Here is an 8,179-nt window from a genome sequence, read left to right on the forward strand (position 1 = left end):
CTTATTATACAATATTTTCATTCGAGTTTACAAAGTTTACTTCACTCGCTGATCTCCATTAATTTGCCTATTATGTTATGGTTTGTTTCGACTTATCTATTTACTGATGTGACTAATTATAATTCAAAATTAATTCTGCTGTTAGTTAAAGTTAGGATTTATTAATATCCTCTTAATTCAGTTGATTATCAATTGTTTAAAATAGGAATTCTGTTTGTAGCAATTCTCTCAATTAAAAGCAAATCTCTCTCTTCCCTTCTCCAATTTAAATTTTGTATTAATTATTGTAATAAGCTGTAACAATTAATGTATAATAAACTTAATTTAAAAAATAAAACAATTATATAAAACTAATTAATTACTAAAACAAAAAATGTGCATAATTTAGTATAAATACAGGGTGGACCAAAAGTCAATTAACCATTGAATTACGACTAATTGAAAAGTACGATAAATTCAATTGTTTTTCTATCATATTTCTGTTACTTCTGTATAGAAAAACACACAATTTAGCGAGTTCATATTCGAAATATCTAGAACACACGGTTAATCGACTTTTGAGTCTCTCTACAAACAATTAAAAATGTGATTAATTATTTAAATAAGAACATAATAATTATAATTAAAAAAAATAATTATATTCTACATCAAACTAAGTTAATAAGGAATAAAATCAGGCGCGTAAAATATTCTTATAATAAAGTGAAAAAAAAAGAAAATCTACGACTTTTCAAGAAAGATTTTTTGGCTATAAACAGCTAGTACGATGTAGAAATTTTATTTTTATGATGATAGCTGATCCTGTGAAATAATATTCACCGTTACAAGTAACAGCTGTCTTTGGAATTTCCAGATAATGGAGCTGTAAACTGGACATAGAAAAGAGCAAGGTTCTAAAAGTTTATACACAAAAATCGATCTTTAGAACGTTTTTTGGCCTGGCAAACCCCATCGCTTTTCATACATCTAGATCATACAACTTCCGTACAGTTCTTCCTGAGGCAAAAATGTCTGTTCACACGTCATACTCTACACTTTAACCGATAACTTATCCAAGGAAAAGTTTGGTGATAAAATGTAACGCTGGAGTGCAAACGTTGCAGGGATATATATATATATATATATATTTTCTCTCTCTCTCTCTCTCTTTCTATATATATATATATAAATACGATCTAACTTAGCCTCAAACTATATAAAAAATAAGGTAGATAACTATAATAAGATGATTTTTATAACTTAGTTTATTATCCGGTGTTTATATATTGATGAATTGTTGTTTGAACACAAGAGCGGCTGGTTGCGATAAAAATGCATTTTAGTGAATTTTATGGCTGTTCAGGTTATTTATCATATCTCTATTTTTATCTCCATATTGTTTATTTATTTTTTTCTTTTTTGTATTTTTAAACGAGAAGTGAATGCCGATAAATTTTCACGCATTCTGCAATATCGAAACGATTTATGAATCGTATATAATAATAAATAATATTTAATTTATTGATTTATTCTAATGTTTTTGTATAAATTCTTGCAACTTATAGATCTAAATGATTAGATTTTATGTTTTTTATTTATTAAAAAAATAATAATAATAACAAAAGAAAGCTCGTTTGTTTGATAGTGGCTCCACCTGTTGTTAAAAATACGTTGTTTAAATTTTTAATTTTTAAAAATTTTATTTATTTATTTTTAATGAATGTTATTACACTTTCCAATAAAATAATGTTATATTTATTATTAAATTATAAAAGAATTAATTAATTTGAATAAATTATTTGAACATTTTTGAGGAAACTAAAAATTTCATTTTGGCACATATTCTATATAAGAATAAATTGATTATATAATAAGTTTAAAACAATATAATTTGAATATAAATGTAATTCAGTAAACACTATATCGACAAATTATTAAATTATTATCGAGGAAAATATCATGGGGATACGTTCTACTCAGTAATGAATTACTCTTTCTACTCCATTGATTGCATTAAATAATAACAACATAAAGTACAGTAATCTCTTGAACAAAATGTTCTATGTGAGATAATCTAAAAATATTAATTTCCATATAAATAGCGATCGACTTACGTTAGTTTAGCTTTTATGGATCCTTCTTTAGTTGGCACTCACCTAAAAGAAGGTAACATTATTCGGGAATAAATGTTAATGCATCATTTGTAGAACTCGAGGTCTTTCTTTATAATAATAAGCTTTTCAACTGGTGAGTCGTAAACCATAGATATGAAATTTATCAACCTGTGGATCACGACTCACTGAAAATTTTTCTTCTTTTCTGATACCAATTTCTTTCTCGTTTATCTACTTCCGTTTCTTCCTCTTCTTCTTCCTTCTCTCTAGAATTTGAAACGGTTGTTTGTAATGAACTTCCTAATTGGTAAATAGCAACCTACTGGATAAGAAATTTATCAATGTGTAAATCTCAATACGCCGATTGAAAAATTTTCTTTCTTTCTCTTTTTCCTTTATCATTTCTCTTCTTTCTCTTGTTCTTTCTTTTCTAGTCCCCCTTTTTTCTCTTGAACTTAAAGCATTTGTTTACGATAAATTTCCCAGCTAATAGGTCACGACCCACTGGATATGTTCTGTACATTATTAAACTGTAAATAACGAATCATTAATTGAGGAAAGTGAATTCTTTTCTTCTGATGCCAATTGCTGAGGAACAAATATTTAAATCTATAAAAAAATATTAAACTAAATTAATTAATGAATGCATACTTTTATAATTATTTTAATAAACATTGATGAAGAATATTATAAAGGCGCGTAACAAATGATGTAAAATTATATTTAATTATTTTCTGCAAATCAGTAAATTTAACAAGTAACCAAGCTTATCATCGATTCTAAAATTTCAACTCATCAGACATTTGCTTCCAGTTAGTATCTAGTTATAGAAGTGTTATAAGATATATGATCTTTTGTTGTAAATTAATCTAAAGTTTATAAATAAATTAATACCTTAGTAAAAGATAGCGTTAGAGACGGCTTTTAATGTCATTAAATGACTAAACTTTAACAATATATAGAGAAATTTTAAATTTATATATATATATGAATATTAGAATAAACGATTTTAATTTCACAAAGTGTTACTTAATTAAATTCTCTTATTATTAAAATTTCATTTTATGAAATTATATTTTCTAAAAGTTTTCTTAAAGTTATACAATTCTTCTTTATATTATCAATAAGTATACAGTTTTATATAAATTTTTACTCAATTATTTAAATCATTTAATTTAAAATTTATAGAAAACAAATTGAAAATAAAATTAATAATTTAATTGCAAAGGATAATTAAAATTTATAATTTTTAATGTTTAATTAATTTAGTTATATATAGGCCTATATATATATATATATAGTTTTATTAATATAAATCTTACATTTATTTATTTATTTAAGGTATAGGAATCTTAATTTTTTAAAATCTTTATATTAGAATAAAATATTTGCCATATCTTATACAAACTTTACTGAATTTTTCGATATTAAAATCTTGAAAAGTTTGGAAAAGGTAATATCAATATTTATCTTTAATAAGTAAATAAATATAAAATATATTTTGGAAATATAATATAAATAATTCTGATTCATATATTATATATGAAATATATAATTATATTTTAAATAATATTTTTATTTTTTAATATTTTAAGCATTTTAAATTTTACACAGTTGATATCGATAGCTTATTAACAAGTAGATCGCGGCTCCCTCACACGGTTATTTTAGTAATGTCGCGATTTTTCATTACAGCAGTACTTCGAACTTCGAACGCTAAATTCGATTCGAAGTTCGAACTGCACACGCAATAAAAAAATGCTCTCAAAGCATAAACGCAATCTATTCTGAGTCTCGTTCTTGCGTTACGCTCATATGTTTTCAGTGCTTTTTTTTCGCTTTATTTTTGATGTATTCGATAATCTATAGTGTATTGTGTCTTATTCATCGATTTTTAACAATTTCTTCCTGTAATTTCTTTTTTTTCGGACAGCCTTTAGTTCAAAATTTCCTGAACGGAACCTTTTAAACCACATTTGACATGCTCGAAAGTTTAGGAGCATATTCCTCATACAAATTACGATTTTTTTTAATACTGTTTGTACGGCGTTATATCCTTTCAGAAATTCGTAAAGTGTAATATGTCCGATTTGCTTTTTATTCGAGGACATTTCCACTTGATTTAATTTAAACAAAATGTGAAGTAAAAAGTTTGAAATATGCTTCTGAACAAAGAATACAATATCAAATTGGCAATAAATGTTATAATTAAATCATATATCTGTATTAAATAACGACGGCTGTCAAAAATACGCAAAAACTACCTGTTCAACTCAATATAACTTTTATTTATTAACAATGGCATCCCAGATGTGTGTGGAAGCAACGAAGTCTAAGAGGAAGCTTATTCTATCGCCGGTTGAGGTCAAAAAGGAAGTTATCGCAAAGCGTGGAAGCAGTACATCTAGCGGCCATGTTTAAGATGCCGAAGTCGACGGTGTGTGACCAGTTAATGCAATTTTCATTTTATTATACAATATTTACCAGGGGTGTAGTCGTAAATTAAAAAGTGCCAGGGCGCTAACTGGCGCCCTGAGTTTGAATCGCCACTGTCTGTGAAGACGCGTAACTTTGGGCAAAGCGTAACTTTGTGTCTGAAAAACGGCTTAAATGAGCCAAAATAACATATATATTCATACTTCAGCGTAAAAACATTGTAAAGAAGTAATTTTCTCAGTTTTTGGCCGAGGTACATACTCTAAAATCCAGCTTAAATGTTCACAAAGTATCAATACAAGAGCTTCGTCCTGCTTTAGAAAAAGTGCGAGGAAGGCGTCCTGGTACGCCCTGGCACGACTACAACGCTAGAATTTATGGTTTTATTTATTTTTTTCATGTTTAAATTTATTATCAGGACATTTAATTGTGTTATTTTTACCATAAATTATGTATGTTGGCTATTTTAAGTTTATGAAAATGGGTATTGTTTAGGGTCTGAGAATGGATTAATTCGCTTAGCATTATTTATAAAGAGGAAAAATTGATTCGGACTTCGATTTAGAGTTTGAAAGGTTTCCTGAAATAAATAAAATCCAAGTACGAGGCATCATTGTATTTTGAAAGGGTTCGCTGTGTAAAAAGTAGGAAATAAAATAAAATAAATATTAATCTAATCTAAAATAAAACTAATATTTTTAAAATTAAATATTTAAAATGATTTATTCATATAAGGAACACGTATGTTTTGAAGAAAGAGAGAAAATATATACTTTTTTAAATTAAAAATTCAGTTTTCTTATATTTTACACTATGTATAAAATACTTTTTCCTTTAAAAAACAGAAATGACTTAATAAACTCTCTAGTGAATTTTTCATAATGCTATATATATAATGATTAAATATTTTATAAAACATATTTCCCTCAGGAATGAATTGACAACTTGATATGATTGTAAACACAAATTTAAAAATAAAATAAAATTAATTTAATTGCATCTTTTAAATTTTTGATTGAAATTTTTTTTTAAAAAAAAGTTTAAAAAATAATGATTTATTAATAAAACATATCAATATATTTCTCTATTTAAAAAAAAGAAACTGAATTGAGAATTTATTTAAATAACCAATTTAAATAATTTTTCTTTAGTTAAAAGAAATTATTTAAATTTTTTGAAATTTAAATTTTTCTATTTTTATCAAATTCGTTTGTAAACGTCATCAATATAGGGGAGACCGGGGCAAGATCGGCATGTTAAGCTTTACTTAAATTTTGTGTAATAAATACTGCTGTAAACTGAAAAAAAAGCTTTGCATATTGTCTATTGGAATGTTACCTTACTATAGAACTGGTTAAAATCAGTTTGGAAATAAAAATAATTAAAATAATTACAACTTTACAAGAAGAGAGAAATTGACGAAGTTGCCCCGGGTATAGGGGCAAGATCGGCAACTTCTCTCTTTTTGTAAAGTTGTAATTATTTTAATTATTTTTATTAAAGTTGCCCCTGGTATAGGGGCAACAGTAATGGGGCAAGATAGGCACGTATATAAAATTATGTTATTAACAATGTATAAGTTGGAATTCACTATTAAAACAAAGAAATACAAATCCAACACCCATTTAATATTATTACAACGAAATGCAAGTTCAAAGACATATATACATGAATAACAAATGCAAACATGTTTTCATTTATCATCTGTTTGATTTTTATCCTTTGCTTCTAATGTGGCTTTATGTTGCCGATCTTACCCCGCTAGTCATGATTTCGAAACATTAAGTACAACCCTGAGAACAGAATGCCAAGCCACGATCTGGCCACGTGAATAAGTTGAAGTTACATCCTTCTAACAGGAAAAGTAACTTTCGTTATCATGGAATTATAACAAAACCTGCCAATTCAATATAAATGGAAAAAAAATATTATATGGAATTGAACGAAAATGAAAATTTGCTTGATAATTCAACTACGCTTGTTGGAGAACAATAAAAACACTACACTCAACAAGCCACCAATAAAACTCAACTGCCTAACCTATAACCAAAGTCTCCTTTTAATTTGTTTTTAAAAAAAAGCGCTTGACAAACTTGCCCCGCATGCCGAAGTTGCCCCGGTCTCCCCTACTGTAAATATGTTATTATTACAATTAATTAAATTAAAGTGCTTTACAGTATTTATAAAAATATGAGTTAATATTAAATAAACTAATTAGTATTTTTGCAAGTTTATTACACACACACACATATATAAATATTTATATAAAACATTTATTAGACTTATATAAATTATTAAAGATATTTCTTATGTAATTTTACATTAAACTTGTATAAGCCTTCTAATTTTTTAAAGGAAAAAAAATATATATATATATATATAAGAAATATCTTTAATAATTTATATAAGTCTAATAAAGGTTTTATATGGATTTTATTTAGTCCATAAAATGAGTTATATAGATTCATTGCGAACACAGATCATATAAGTGTCTTTTATAATTTAAAACCACTCATATAAGTCTAATAGAACATGTAATGTTTATATTAATAAGAATATAATTCTATAAAGTATAATTTTTTAAGCATTTTGTACAATATAGAATGCATATTTTATGAATTTTTAACGCATTAGTTACTTATATACAGCTCATTTATTGTACTGTATATGGAATGTAATCGATTGTAAACGTTAACCAGGTTGTCGTGTGTCGTTTACATGTGCTTAAAATGTAAAATGTTCTACGTGCAATTCATATAATGAGTTCTCATTCTGATCATTGTGTCGACTTTACAACTATGAATCAATCTTTACGTTAAATACTATAAATTCTATTATAATACATAAAGTTGATGAGTATATAACGTTTAAATTGATCGATTTAAAAGATTTGTTTTAATTTATTTAAATAATTACTGTTCAAAATATTGCTTTCTTTATCGATAATTTAATTATCGATAAAGAAAGCAATATTTTTAACAGTAATTATTAACAATATAACTCAAGAAGATTATAATATAATTTTTTAAAAATTATTTAATTCAGTTTCAATGGAAATATAAGTAAAAAATATATAAAAATTTTAATTTGAAAAATTATAGATCTAAGACTTATATAAAATCTTACATCTATATAAAATTTAAGAAATTTTGTATAGATTATTATAAATTAGTGTCTAGCTAAGGCTGTTTACCAACATACTTATATTTTACATAAGTAGAAAGGTTGCAATGTGCATAGAACCTGTAAGAAGTGTTTTTAAAAATTTTAAATCTTTATTTAACCGTTATCTGAACTTTTATTTCAGTTTTAAAAATGCATAATTTTTATTTGAGTTTTTAAAAAATTTAATAATTTGATAATCACGTTTTGTACGTGAACGTCAAAATTCTAGATAATAATAATAATTTATTAAAGTAAAACTTTTTAAAAACTTTTTATACGGAAAATATAATAAAATATTTATTAAATATCTTAATAAATCATAACTTTTACGTAATATTGTTAAAGGAGGAGCAAACAAAAATTAAGAAAAGAGATTTCGAAATTGTTCTTTGAAGATCTATAAATTAACAATTAATTAATTAATTTTTTAAATTTACAAGTAGAAACAAATATTTATATATACTGTTATATATAATATATATATA

The 8,179-nt window shown here is 25.2% G+C and overlaps 1 long non-coding RNA gene across 1 annotated transcript in view; it reads right to left on the reverse strand.

The window, feature by feature from the left end:
- Positions 1 to 1,928: 1,928 nt before the first annotated feature.
- The window catches only part of LOC111635800, a 12,451-nt gene continuing 6,200 nt past the window's right edge, over positions 1,929 to 8,179 (reverse strand). The window contains exon 3 of the long non-coding RNA XR_002758438.1: positions 1,929 to 2,702. This is a non-coding gene — a long non-coding RNA (uncharacterized LOC111635800). The remainder of the gene's footprint in view (positions 2,703 to 8,179) is intronic.

This window comes from Centruroides sculpturatus, unplaced genomic scaffold, assembly GCF_000671375.1.
Source record: "Centruroides sculpturatus isolate CEXI.00-Female unplaced genomic scaffold, Cexi_2.0 scaffold37, whole genome shotgun sequence".
Classification (NCBI taxonomy): Eukaryota; Metazoa; Arthropoda; class Arachnida; order Scorpiones; family Buthidae; genus Centruroides; species Centruroides sculpturatus.